Source organism: Equus quagga, chromosome 1 (assembly GCF_021613505.1).
Source record: "Equus quagga isolate Etosha38 chromosome 1, UCLA_HA_Equagga_1.0, whole genome shotgun sequence".
NCBI lineage: Eukaryota > Metazoa > Chordata > Mammalia > Perissodactyla > Equidae > Equus > Equus quagga.
The window spans coordinates 35,820,866-35,836,189 of record NC_060267.1 but is presented as its reverse complement, the minus strand read 5'-3'; the positions used below and the strand labels follow the sequence as shown (position 1 = coordinate 35,836,189).

The 15,324-nt window shown below is 34.1% G+C and overlaps 1 protein-coding gene across 12 annotated transcripts in view; it reads right to left on the bottom strand.

Moving 5' to 3' along the window:
- The window catches only part of SOX5 (SRY-box transcription factor 5), a 952,037-nt gene that overhangs the window by 353,366 nt on the left and 583,347 nt on the right, over positions 1–15,324 (bottom strand). The gene's annotated exons all lie outside the window — the stretch shown is intronic.

Sequence of the window (15,324 nt, the reverse complement as noted above, 5' to 3'; positions counted from 1 at the left end):
TTTTTGATTGCAAGATAATTATTTCTGCTAAGGACTCTAGAAAGTGACACATCCCTGTAGAAGATAGTAAAGTGTATATAATGGAGGTAGGATGAGAGCTGAAATCAAAGGTATGTATCCTACATTTTAAAGAATGTGTTTCCCATAGAATATGTATTTCAAAGGGAGTTGGCTATGTGCACACTCAGAGTGTGTAGCAACTGTGAGATATGGTTCTCAAGTCTGAAGGAAAGTTTAGACTGAGCTAATTAATCCTTTCAAAACCTAGGTCTCACGTAGCCAAGAACATCAAACCATGGAGAAGATTTTCCAGAGATTTAAATATGCATTTCCTATTTTCAAGTTTGTCACTGTTACATGCCATGCTGACATTATTTATGAAGGACTGAAGCCAAATCCCACTCAAAGACAGCTACCGTAACTGCACTGGTTAAAGAGTCGGCGAAACACATTAAATGCCCAAGGAAATCCCTGGGCAGGAGCCACCAGACCTATATGGAGAGAAAGCGTAGCATCTGTAAACTTAGTTCTATTTCAGGGTGTCCTCTGAGGTTGGGACAAATATTTGAATGTTATTAAATCCTCTATTTATCCAGAGATTGCTGCAGCTGCAGTACAAGGCTTCCTCATGCTGCCCTGGCAATGACCTAGAGGTTTATCCTTTTCTAGATGAGATAAAGTGTGATTCCTTCACCAATCTGTATCCTTTTTTATTCAATATGAAATGCATCTTTATAACACAAAATTTAGTTTCTTTAGGGTAGACTATGAACTATAGCTGCTTTCAGAGCCTACCTCTTCCCATATCCACAGCCAGTAAGGTACTAGAGCAACAGTCTTTCCTATTCCAACTTGCTGCATGTGGTAGCCTAGTTTCAGAAATAATTGAGTCATTCTCTTCTAATAAATATTTGGTTCTTATGAAACAAGCTGAATATATCAAATCGTATCAAAAACAACACGTGCTAATATCTATTCAAATCATCATACAGAAGAAAGTGGAATATAGAGAAAAAATATACTCCATTGCAAAAAAGAGCAACGTTTAAAACTCACTTCTTTACCATCATGAACTTCTCACCTTGCCTTTCCTTAAAATACTTACTAAACTCTACAGAAATATTTGTAGATGATCTGCTCAACTTTTACAAAACCCAGCAAAATATTATTTTAAAAAAGAAAACCAGATCTAGCCCAGGGGCATAATGGTTAAGTTCATGTGCTCCACTTCGGTGGACCGGGAATCACTGGTTCGGATCCTGGGCACAGACCTGGGCACCATTTATCAAGCCACGCTGTGGCAGTGTCTCACATAAAAAATACAGGAAGATGGGCACAGATGTTAGCTCAGGGCTAATCTTCCCGAAAAGAAAGCAATAACAAAATAAAAGAGAAAGAAAGAAAACCAAACCACTAAAAATAGCACCATTCTGTGACATCTTAAGAAAATTAATATTAATTAAAATTATTATATATAATCCAAATTTGCTCAATTTCAATACACTTTCCAAAGAGAATGCTTTGATTACACTGTAACATCTTCACATTTACAAATTCTTTTACATAAATGAGTAGTAGAATCTTAAATCTGCTCAAATTTGTTCTGTTTTGTTTTTCTTCCATCTGTTTACATTCTAGTTATTCTAAATGACTTATTAATAAAAATTATAATGATTCAAATATCCATGGAAATTTTTTTTAAGATAACTGTACCACATTATTTATATCTCCTTGCAAAGAGCAGTAAGAACAATAGTATTGTGAGACGGACCTAAAGATATTTTCTAGGGCAAATTTATTCAATTTGGTTTCAGAGAGGTATGACTGACTCTCACTCATTTGCACTGATATGTGCCAGTCACTGTACTAAAGGATTTACAAGTATTATCTCTGGTCGTCATAACACCTCTCTATTGGACAAAGACAAATATCAGAGCTAAAATCATAAACTTCTGAGAAGGAAACGTAGGAGTAAATCTTCCTGACCTTGGGTTAGGCAATGATTTCTCAGATTTGACATCAAAAGCACAAAGCGACAAAAGACAAAATAGATAAATTGGACTGTCTCAAAATTAAAAACTTTTGTGCTGGATATGATACTATGAAGAAAGTGAAAAAGACAACCCCAAAAAGGGAGAAAATAATTGCAAATCATATACCTGATAAGGGGTTTGCATCCAGACTATATAAAAATGTCTAATAACTCATATATATATAAATATATGAAGAACTACTGTACCACTCTTACAATAAAAAGAGAAATAATCCACCTTAAAAATGGGAAAAAGATCTGCATAGATATGCATATCAAAGATATACAAATGGTCAAAAAGCACATAAGAAGATGCTCGATATCATAACTCATTAGGGGAATGCAAAACAAAATCAAAATACGATACCACTTCTCATCCACTAAGATGGCTAAAATTAAAAAAAAAAGACAATAACAAGCACTGGAAAGGATATGGAGACACTAGAATCATGATATATTGCTGGTAGGAGTGCAAAATAGTGTGGCTGCTTTGGAAAACTTTGGCAGTTTCTAGGAAGTTAAACACAGAGTTATCATATGACCCAGAACTTCCCCTCCTAGGTACATATCCAAGAGAAATGAAAACATATGCCCACATAAAAACTTGTATACGAATGTTCACGGCAGTATTATTCATAATAGCTAAAAAAGTGGAAACCACCCAAATATGTAGCAACTGATGAATGGAAAAACAAAATGTGGCATATCCATACAATGAAATATTATTTGGTAATAAAAGGAAAGAGCACTGACACATGCTACAATAGGAATGAACTTAAGTGAAAGAAGCCAGTCACAAATGACACATTTTATGATTACATTTATATTAAATGTCAAGAATAGGCAAATCTATATATAGAGAAAGTAGATTAGAGGTTGCCTAGGAGAGAGGGTGTGGTGGAGGAAAATGGGGAGTGACTGCTAATGGGTACAAGATGGCTTTTAGAGTGATGAAAATATTCTAAAATTACATTGTGGTGATAGTTGCACAACTCTGTGAATATACTAAAAATCACTGACTTGTACACAAAATGAATCATTTTTTGGTATAATAATAAATCTCAATAACGCAATTTTTAAAAACTGTACAAAGTAGACATCATTGCTTCCATTTTACCTACAAAAACTGGCTCAGAGCTGCTATATAAGTTAATAAAAGTCTGACAGTTAGAAAATAGCTGAACTAGAACATAGTGCTACACCTCATCCAAATATTACTACACTTTTCATTATAGGACATCTTTTTATGAAGGAACTTAAATATATGCTTTAAAACTGATTTTTTTTCTCCAAAGAGTCAGAAATATATATCATTTCTGTCGCTTTTATTTGGATGCAAGCTTTTATTCAATATTGTTGGTAGACCTACACCAAGTAAACATCCTTTTTTCTTCTCCTAACTTTCTTTATTAGGTTCTTTCTTTTTTAAGCACCCTCTTTGCAACATTATCTTTTTGGAATCATGATAAGCGAATATTTAATGGTTGTTCTAAAAGAAAACACTGTACAGAATCACAGTTCATTCCTAATGCACCCAGAGGGCAGACGTACTCCCCGATAAGTTCTCAGTGGTGGATTATTAATTTTTACACTGATTCTTACTAATTTCTTCATTTAAATGCTTAGAAAACATAATACGTGTTAACATACTGCCAAGATAGTTCAGTCTGGAGCAGTTTGATCCAGTAGCTCAACCTTGTTAAGACAGGTAAAGGTAACTTAACCTGCAGTTGATCTGAAGAAACTTCTGAAGTAATCACAAGCTTTGTAAATAATTTGTGGCATATTCGCCAAATAATTATCAGTAGATACTAATACGTGTGTTTTCCATCTTACAAGCTCAAGACTAATTCATTTTCTATGCAATGAACTATTGTTGGTGCAAGCTATATAATCAAGTCTTAGAAAAAATTACAGAGGGGAAGCAGAATGGATAAGCTAAGTTTAAAATTTTTTCATAGTAACTTACTTACAAATACCTTGCTACTACTATAAAAGTAGAACCTGAACCCCAGTTATGAATATTCCATGATATATTCCGAGATGCTTTCCACTTATGGTAGTAGGCTGAAGTGATTTAGGTCCATTCAACACAGACTTAACTAAACAGACGTTGATTTGCCTGGACAAGTAGCTTTAAACCAATTTAGAACTCAGGATTTCCTTGAGGTATACCTAAAGCGTTTCAATTTTTAAAAATAATTTAGAATCCATCATAGTGGAGAACAAAGAAATGAGTTAGAGGGAAGAGGCACAGACATTTGGATGACAATAATAACTAAAAATATGTAAATGTGAGCAGTAAAACACAGGAGGTTACTGATTCCTAAGGACTCAGATATTTAAAAAAATCAATGACTTATCATTACTAATTTTAGAATTGTTTTAAAAATCTATGCTGGTAGTTCATATTTATTCATTTTCACATTCATTCAAATTTAGCACAACTTTCGTACTACGGTAAGTAATCTACTTGAAAATTCTAGATTTAAATAAAAAACCTCAAATTCTGATCTTCATTTTCATCACTGAAACCCATTTAATAGACTTTTTAATCCAGAAGAAACTTTTTAACCAAAATCAAAGTGAGCCTACTCACTTTGGATTCTGAACTTGGTGAGTTACTGTGTGTGTTACTCATTTTGGATTGTAAACTCTCTGAGCCACAAACAATATTACTCATTTTCCAGTCTACTGCAGAATCTAGCATAGGGCAAAATAAACCAAAGTGGAGGCAGGAGGGCAATATTTAGGAGCCTTAGCTTTGATTAGACAAACCTGGGCTGAGTCTCAGTTATGCTATGTCCTAACTCTGTGACCTTCATCATGTTACTTAAACTCTCTTAATCTCTGTTTTCTCACTATAGGAAATATAAATAGTACATTATTTACACATTTTCAGGGAAGTAAATGAGTACATATAAAAGCATGTAGCACTGTACCAAATACATCATACGTACTTAATAAATGTTATCTATTATTCTTGGTGGTGTTATTTGGAATTGAATTGAATCTAATGTAAACTGCTCAGTTGTAAAGTACAGTTAAGGTTAGGGTCTGACACAATCTAATTAGCTATGAGAAGCCATCTGTGTTTAATATATTTGGACCTATGAAAAAGAGCCAAGAGTTATTTTAATATTTCTATATAGCCAAAATTTTTATTTTTGAATTACAAAAAATAAGATTTTAGAATTCACTGCGCAAGGCTAAGACTTCTGAATCTCGCTGGAAAAGTGAGTAATCAAGTTGTACTATTTGGCACTGCAGCATTTTGGATCTTCAAATAATTTTTATTTTCAAACTAAGTTAAAAGAAATCACTCTTGAGTGACATCGGGAGCTATGCTAGCAGTCTTCTTACTACCAATGTACCAAAACCTCATCCCACCACTAGGAATTCAGAATATGATTTTTGCTGCATGACATTTATTTCCAAACAACTTACATAAAATAGGTTCCTTCCACCCGCTTCTTGAGGGTAAGGTGAATCCTTCAGAATGAAGGAGGGCAGGGCTTGTTACTATAAGATTCAGTCATTGTAAAAGTTTCATTAGAAATTGCTTTTCACATAAACAATTTCCCCCTTCTGTGTGTAGGACTTAAGACTTCCAGACAAAGAAATGGGTTTCTATTGTACGGAATAAATGTGGACCACAGGTGTCCCGTATCACTGAACTTGCTGCGTTAGAACTGTGAGAAACTCACAGTTTGGCTTAGATTGATCCTTGGCATTTGTACAGCCATTTGAGTGAGAACTATGAGGCTAAAGTCAAAAAGGATGACTTTTGACCAGAAAAATCAAGTTATCACAAAAGAATGAAAAGAAAAAACCTAGTAAGAACTTCTTTTTCAATCTATGTAACTATTTAGCTATTGAAACAGTCGATTAACACTGTTCTTTCCCTATCAACTATCATCAATAATTTTAGCCATATCCATTGCCAAAATGACCATATAGTTCACCTAAAAACATTTTGAAGTTTTAATAAAATGTTTTAAAGCAAAGGAATATAACCACAAACACGCCAAGAGAAAACAATTGAGTTAGAATGCTCCATCAATCATTTGGCAAAAGAAAATCAATTGAAAATGTGCAGTTCCAGGTAGATTTCTGCTGGCTAGTACCAAAAAGCAGACTGAAATAACAGCCACTTCAAAATGAAGTGATGTCAAGATAGTTTAAACACCACCAATTACTTGCCATATGGACTATATCCCCTCAGCTCATGGAGTATTTAGAAACTATTCAGAATTAATAAGCACTCCTGTCACAGTACTGTCAAGAAATGTAAATCCTCATTCATATTTTGGAGGTACTGTGGGCAAATATAAGAAGCAGTAAAGAACTGTAATCTAAGAGAAATTAATGCATTTAGACTATATAGTCTGTTGAACTACAATGTTAGCAATATTGTTTTAATTGCGAACATTGGGTAAAATATGTTTTATAATAAATAACCAGTGTAGCCTTCCTGATGCTTGGAAACCCACAGAGCATTATCAAGGAATGTATTATTACAATTCCCGCTTCACTGTGAACACGGGCATCAATCCAGGAGCCACCACTAAAGTTCAGGTCTTAAACATTTTACCAACTAGTGTAGCAATTTCTGCCCATGGAGTTTCTATCAGAGATTCTTGAATAACTAAAAAAGTGTTAACTTCTAAAATTTTATACATGGATTTTTTTGTGTTATATACAGCACACACAGCTCACCATATAAATAAAATAAAATTGTTGAAAGGTAACCTTCTGCTATGGCAGAACTATAATTTGCATTTATTTTGTGTGGTTTTAGAGGACAGAACCAGAACTATTCATTCATTCATTTAATACTTATTGAGTGTCTACTATGTGCCAGGGTGTCCTATCTTGTGGGAGCTAGCATATAAACAGATACTTACAATGTTATGTAATATACAAGAGATTTACAAATAGAATAAAAGAAGAGTTAAAAGCATAAGTTAAGAGAAGGTGCATTTAGGCTCAGTGATAAAAAGAACCCTCCAACTGTCAGAGCCAACCAAAAATGGAATTGTTTTTCTCATGGGATAATAAGCTTCACAACACTTTACATATCCAAACAGAAGACAGATCATATATCACAAATGTATGGAGAGGATTCAGGAGTACCTCTAAAAGTTTGAACTAGTTGACCGTTATGGTTCCTTCCAATGCTGAGATTTTATTCTTCTTAAAAAGAATCAGTGTGATTTGCTAATATTTCTATTATGGTATTTATTATCATGAGCTCCAGAATGTAACTGGTCTAAGGTGAAAGTACAAAATGTTGGAAAATGGAAATTATAATAGTATATAAAACTTCTTATGAGAACTGATCAATTGGACATCTGCTACGTAATTATGGATAATTCCTCATGATACGGTAACTGATAATGTGAATATTTTATAAATTATACAGTATGCTTTCCTTCATTTTTAAAGACAGTACTATAAAAACTGGTTATAGGTTATTTGAATTATATTCTAAGATTGGTGGTAGATTTGAAATGAGTAATCTTTCCTCATTCTTCTTCCAAGCTATTAGCATGCATTTATGTTTAATAGAAATATAGGCAAATCCATGAGTATATCATATGCATATTTTATGGCTACTAACAATACAACTTTAGTATTTTCCATGACTTTCTGTTTTTCCATTTCTTAACGAATTTTTTTTAGTATTTCAAAGCATATGGTTCCCAGAGATTTCTAATTTGGGGTAACATGGGCATGCAATGTTAGCATCCTTTCCTCCCTCTAAGTGTCATGTAATCTTCTACTACAAAGAAAAAAAACTAATACTAAGTCTTAAATTGTCAGGTAAAATAGCTGAAGCCAGTAATCAACAAAATCTTAGGATAGACCCAAACAAAACTAAAAATTTTACCCTATAACACTTCAGGTAATGAGTCTGATTCTTTGCTTGCTGACTATATTTCCAGGTGTAAGGATTTAGTATATACTAAGGTTCTGCTGTATTTGGTCACACCTTTAAAATGTTTTACCTGTTTATATTTTGGGGACTTATGTATAAAGAGAACAATGCTCCCTAAAGCATCCATTTTAACATTTTGTCTAAAACACACAACATTATTTTAAAAAATTCAACTAAAAATCAGGATGTTGTGAAGGAAGTCACAAAAATCCAGAGACTGAAAGGCACTAGACAGGTAATATAAGTGAGTAAAGAATGTGACTGTGCAAATGCCTGCAATGTGTGGGGGTGCTGGGGACAGGCAGACTGTAGAAACTGGCAGAGCATATGCCCAGACTAGAGTGGCTGCTGTGACTTCACTCAGGCTCACCCTATTCAGGTGGGATTGCTGGCTCAATGTGATCAAAACATCCAATTGTGAGGAAAAATCCCAAATCTTTATTTTTAGGAGAAGTCTCCAAAATTTTAAAGTTAGTAAAATCAAAGGAAAAACCACAAATATGCACAGCCAATCCATCAGTTTGTGACCTTTGGTTCAATGCAAATCTAACAGTGAGCAGAATATTTGACATTAGAACTGTCTCAGTATTTGTTGTCACTTTGGCTAGAGTTCTTTCACTTAAATGTGGTAATAATAAAATGTAGTTGATACTTATATAGCACCTAACACATCAAAATAAGTGACATATATCTCTATATCTATCTACCTACTGACCGACCAACCTACCTATCTAACCTTCACCACCCTGTAAGTAGTCACTATTCCTGTCCCTATTTATGGCTGCGGAAGCCAAGGTATGGAGGGGAAGTGACTTGCCCAAAGTTGTACAGCTGGCAGGTAGCAGGGCAGGATTCCATTTTGAGCCTTTGGCCCCAGAGTCCACTACACTCTTTCTTTTGCAGATTTCTATGATGTGTATTAAATATAGGAGCGATCTTTTACAAAAAACAAACATACCAAAAAATGACATATCTTCTGACAAATATATTTGTTACCAGTTATGAATAAGACAGTCTGGAAAATATAACTTAGACTCCAAAGTGCTGAAACTTTTGGATAATTTATTATAATATTTGACACTAACATCGTCCTAGAAAATCCTGTACATATGACTAGTGGACTCTATTGTAAATCTAATCTATTGTCTGTAGTCCTGTTGCCAAATAGCATTTATTTAATCAGCTCTCTTTTTGCCTAAAAGTCTATTCACTTATGGCATATTCTTTTGTCTGAGATCATTTTTATCATCTCTGCTGCTGCAAAAAAACAAAAAAGGCCTTTAAAAATATTAGTTGAAATAAGCTTCTAAATAGAAATTTCCTAATATAATAAAAATTATTCTGCCAAAAGCAATAGAAAAGAAGCCATATTTTTAATGATTTGTTATTTGTTTCATTTTAATTTACTTGAAATACAATTTCTTAATTCCCCGATGTTGTTTGTATTTCACTTGGAGATGACCCTCAGTATATTTCAAGTTAAGAGACAAACATAGTCAGTAAGAGACTGCCTAGTCTAGTCTCTAAGGGAATCTGGTAGGCTATCAAGGTAATCTCTAGATTAGTAACATACTAGCTCTAAGACAAAATTCCCATCAGGGATCAATGACATTTGCTTCTGCTATCTTATTTCTCATTTTGATCTAACTCTCGGTTGAGTATAGGAATCACAACTTTTGCACAGATTACACATGAATTGGAAGCAGAAGTTTCTTGACTTTATTTTCATGAATCTTCTCATGAAGAGCAAAAAGAAAACAAGAATGTCACTGGTTTGATCCACAGACCTATCCCTCATATGTCTGCCAAAAACTGTCTATAAGTGGCAGAAAAGAAGTATAGGAGTGGATAAAATCGGAAAAATCTTACCTAGACCTAAACTTCCATAGTAACTTTGAGGGCCTCAAAATAAGCAGTTTGTAAAATATATGTATAATAATAGCATGACTCAAGACAAAACAAAGGTCTCTTGTTCATTAAGATAAAGTGTATAGACAATGCTGAAAAGGGCTAATAGCAGGTATTGTGAAAAGATACGTAAAAATTTTGTTGTTGTTGAAAAAGATTGGTCCTGAGGTAACACTGTTGCCAGTCCTCCTTTTTTTGCTTGAGGAAGACCGCCACTGAGCTAACATCTGTGCCAATCTTCCTCTATTTTGTATGTGGGACACTGTCACAGTATGGCTTGATGAGTGGCATGCAGGTCTGTGCCTAGGATGTGAACCTGTGAACCCCAGGCTGCCGAAGTCGAGCATGTGAACTTAACCACTACACCACCAGGCTGGACCCATAAACATTTTTTAATAGATAACTAGTTAGGCCTACTATTTAGATTGGTAACTTTCTGAGGACAGAGGCAATGTATATTTTCTTCACTTCTATGTACCTTGGGCTAATATGGTGTCTGACATAAAATATTTGTTGAATGATTGTCCAAATACATAAAATAATCCTTCCATCTATATTGTTTAAACAATTACTGGTACATAATCCACCTAATACACCCTTTCAAAGGGAATCTAAGTCAGAATAGGCTCTGTACTGCCAAGGAAGCCTAATAAAGAAGTAGAAAAATAATCAACAGGAGCAGTGCATCAATCAGAGGAGGTCTGATCATGATTAAATAAGAGCATTTAAAAAACCTCAAATTTCCGTTCATAAGTAGAATTTAAAGCAGCTGTTCAGTACTAGCACAATGTCTGCCCTACGAATTGAACAAAAAAAAAGCAAATCATGGCAGCAGCGAAACTATTGCTCTAAGACCTCAAAGTTGAGATGACCTTTAAAAAAAGTTAAAGATCCAAAGGGGCAATTTTACATTTTCCTATTGCACTGCAGACAAAAAGAATCTGGTATTCTAATGCTGGGGCCTCTGTTTTGAAACATGAAGCAGAGGTGTTTCCCTTAGAAGCAAAGGTCTTAGGGGACATGTCTGTCACAGCAGTTATTTTCTGTTTCACTTGTTGGCAAACTTACATTTCAAAACAACAACAAAAACGAGCCTCCTCAGCTCCCTGTAAACCAAGGAGGTAGAAACAAAAAATATTTCAAAGCAAGAAAGCAAACAGACTGTGAGGACTGAAACTCAGACCAAAGGCATCTGCTCTCCAACTCACACTCCCCACAACCACCCAGCCTTCTTACAATCTTACAGATTTTCCTAAGAGATGTTGCCATTTTAGCTTTGTTTTTCCCTAAGTTCTGGCAATACCCATCACTGCAGGCAAGGCAGCAAAGCCACTAGCAGAATCCAAACCGGAAAACAGAAAAGCTGTTCTGTCTTTTCTTCCTTGCCACTCCATTACTAATTTATTTTTTCCAAAGTAAAACTCCTTCATTCTATCCAAACGGCAATCACTCACTTCCAGCATATAACAATTATTTCATTAAAGGCAAAGAATACAGAAATGATTAGAGTCTGCAGGATTAAAAAATGGACTAGTCGACACACTGAACAATTTCCCCTTGGGCTCCAACTTTTTTCAGAGAGAAATAATACTATAACCCAGCTAGTATGTTCCTCCTTTAAAAAAGACCAAAGCAATCTTTGTTTTAACTCCTTTCCAGTATACCTTCCTCCTGAATCCCACCCAATGTGGCAGTTGCCAACATAGCTTCCTGTTCGGTCTTGATTAAAAAAAAGGAAAGAAAGAAAATAGGAAAGAACAAAATGTCCAATGCCATGCTGCCATTGATTATTGATACATCATTTAGAATACAAAAATATGAAGAAGATTCTTCAAAAGATACCAGTTTTTAAACTCTACCCTCAAATAGTGCTTATATATTCCCCCTTTAAATTTAGAATTAACTCACAAAATAAACCCAGGGTTTTGTGTCAAGAAAAATATCTCTATTTGTGTGAGTACAAAGAGAACAGGAAATCTGCCTGCATTCATGGGTCACTTGTACCTTACAAATATTTCTCTCTTTGATTTACTACATTTAGCTTCATAGGCATAGTTGAAGTTCAAACCTGTCTTTAGATGATAATACTACAGAGAAAATGAGATCCTATAGATAAACTGTTTCCACAACATTCATATGTAACATGTGTTATATATATCCTATGTTAAAAACATACAAATTCAATTGCCATTAAGTCTAAATTGTTTGAAAATTCAATCCAATTCAACAAGCATTTCTTGAGTGTTGGTATCGTGCTTGGTGCAAGGAAATAAAGATGAACAAATCTTAGCTGATGCACTCACAATCCATTGACATCACAATCTAGTGTGAAGACATGAGAAACATTATAAACAGAGATGAAAAGAAGATCCTATGGAAGTCACAGAGGGAGTACATGACTTCCTCAGTCAGTCAAAGCAGGATTCAGAAAGCAGACAAGACCCAAAGGAAACTTAAAGGACAAGACTACACCAAAAGAGAAAAATAAAGCACAAAATTAAAAGAAGTATAGAGTGATATAGAGTGGCTAGAGACTAGGGTACAAGATGGGAATTGATAGATTAATAGCTAGGTAAATGGTAGGATAAATAGCTAGAAGATCAGATTGAGGTTTAATTATTTAACAAATAAATATCCCTTCAACACCAAGAATGTAACTAACATGAGCAGCATGAGGATGCTGCAGAGTTATGAAAAGTTATTAAATTTAGAAGTGTCATGACCAAAAGCTACAATAACATAAAGCCCATCATAAGATCCCTGCCCCAAGCACAAACATCAATATTTTTCCATTGCCTACAGAGTAACAGCCAATCCTGGAGTTTGGGGCCAGCCATAGCTGGTCCCTAACTTAAGTGTTTCATACCCTGTATTTTAATCACACAAGATTCTTGCCACATCCAAAGCTAAGCATTGATGTATGGTTTGGTTCATGCCAGTGCTCCATCTTTCAACCCTATGTCGGGTGCTCCAAAAGCCTATACAACCTCCAGTATTCAGTCCAAAAGCGAGCACCTTTCTATAACCTTCCTCCATCTCCATGGTTTAAATTTATTTTTCCCTTCTTTGAGTTCTTATGGTGTTTTGTGAGTTATGTACTGCAGATGTCATGTTATGTAGTCTTGTGATGCTTACATGAAATTGCTACTGTCCAAATGAAGGCTGTTGAAGGAAGATCTTTTGTTCCCAAATGTGGTCTAAAAAATTTTGAATTTAGTAAATGTTCAACGAATCTTTATTGAATTGTACCAAAAAAAAATAAATGGGTATGTTTGTATTTTTAGAAAAAAGGGATCTTAAAAGTTTATGAAGGTAACAGAAATATCAAAAATCTGATATGAATTTAACATCAAAGATGAAGCCCCATGAAGCATGTCACATCATTGCTTCTGTCATCTTAGACTATGCAGCCACTGCTTCCTCAACCCATGCCACTGTTGTGGTGAGCCTCCCTGCGACCTTTTACCCAGAATAAGACTTTACCATCAAAAAGTTATACACGGCAACATGTAGAATAAATATTTGAAGCTAAACTTACAAATCATATACAATCTGACAAATTAAAGTGAAATTTTAGTGAAAAGACCAAAAATGCTGAGGTAATGTTTTCTTCTCTTTCTACCTGATGTTCCCCAGTCATGAGTAAAAATCATACACATTTAAATCAGGTACAACGGAGAAAGACCACAACATTTCTACAGTCTAAAACTTGCAGGCTCACAACTAGGAGGACCCACAACGAAGAACATACAACTATGTACTGGGGGTCTTTGAGGAGAAAAAGGAAAAAATAAAATCTTAAAAAAAAAAAACAAAACTTGCAGGCTATTAGTATCCTACCCTTCCATTTGTTATAATCCTTAGAGGCTAAATGAATATATGCAAAATGTTAAATATAAGGGAAACGAATTTTGAAAAAAAAATGAATCAAGGAATTCCAAGAATGAATAGCAAGGAGATTATTTTTAGATATTTAAATTATTTTTAGATATTTATTTTATTTTTATAGATATAAATATAGATATACATAAATATATAACTATGTTAAATAAAGATATTTAAATATTTTTAGATATTTAAATTATTACTATTGACTTAAGGACATCTAATAATTGATACCTCAACAGGTCAACATTTTCAACCTAACAAAAGCTTGCTTAAGCTCATATAGTTAAATCCATATAGTTGCAATTTTAAATTTCTTTCATTCTTGTATCATGGAATAATTTAATAGAAAACCCAAACCATGGTGTATTTTCCATGTATCACGCCAATAAATTATCACAAATATGTTACCATGAATTTTTGCAATTATCATAGCCTATACTGTTTTCATAATATAGCCACAAACCACAACTATGACTTCACACATCAGCACAATATTTTGGCTCTCTATTACAGATAAAATTCAATGGATTGTCTTTCACATACCAAAAACACATATGATACCTTGATAATTCTGTGTGTGCTATATTTGAATTAATTTATTCAATAGACAGTAACAGTGGCGAGCAAGTGATACATCAGTGTGATTTTTAGCATCCCCTTAATATTCACATTATAGTAAAGGTTCATAGTTGGTCCCTGACATCATCTTCTGTAATTCTCCTTTCCTACATAACAAGAAGAACTTCACATGCAATTTCAGAATAAAATTGGTAATTCAGTGATAGGTGTAAGAAAAAGTATTTTCCTTTGAAAACTCCATCTCAAGGTCCAGTTAAATATGAAGATGAATAGTAAATGCAAATGGTGAAGAGTAATCTGTACGTGGGAAATTTATTACAATGCTGTCTTTAAATTTTGAGAGGTTTATAACCACATTACATTGTTTCAAGGTGAATATTCAATGCCATAAACGACCTTACCAAAATAAATCTGTTTGACATTTATAACATTTTTTAGGAAGTGATGGAAAACTTGTTTATCTCAATTTTCCTATCTTGAAACAAACTGGCAAATGTTATACTTGTGTATGTTGCTCTGACAGTATTATATATAATATAATATTTTATTTCATTTAATCCTCACAACAATCTGTGGTTAAAGATGATAAAATATCTCACTAGGGAGTATAGCCTGGTACCACCCAATCAGAATGGATGCCAGCTGTCAACAACCAAGACAGCCATTGGTTATAATAGCTGCTTATCGGCCCTGTGGGCTATGCATGAGGATACAGGCTCAGTAAGGATAAGTAATACACCAGAGTTTTCTATCTCCATAATCAATGTGATATTTCCATGACACAAGGAAGACTTGATATTTTAATTAATCACTAACTCATTTATTTACTATGGTATTTTTATACTATTGGATTTGGTTGAATCAAGAGTGGTATTCTTCACCCACACATTCTCTTTACACAGGCATTTTCAGCATTGTATTCAGTGATACATCTTCCAAGAAGTAAACGGGTATTATAAGATGAAAATTTCTCTCA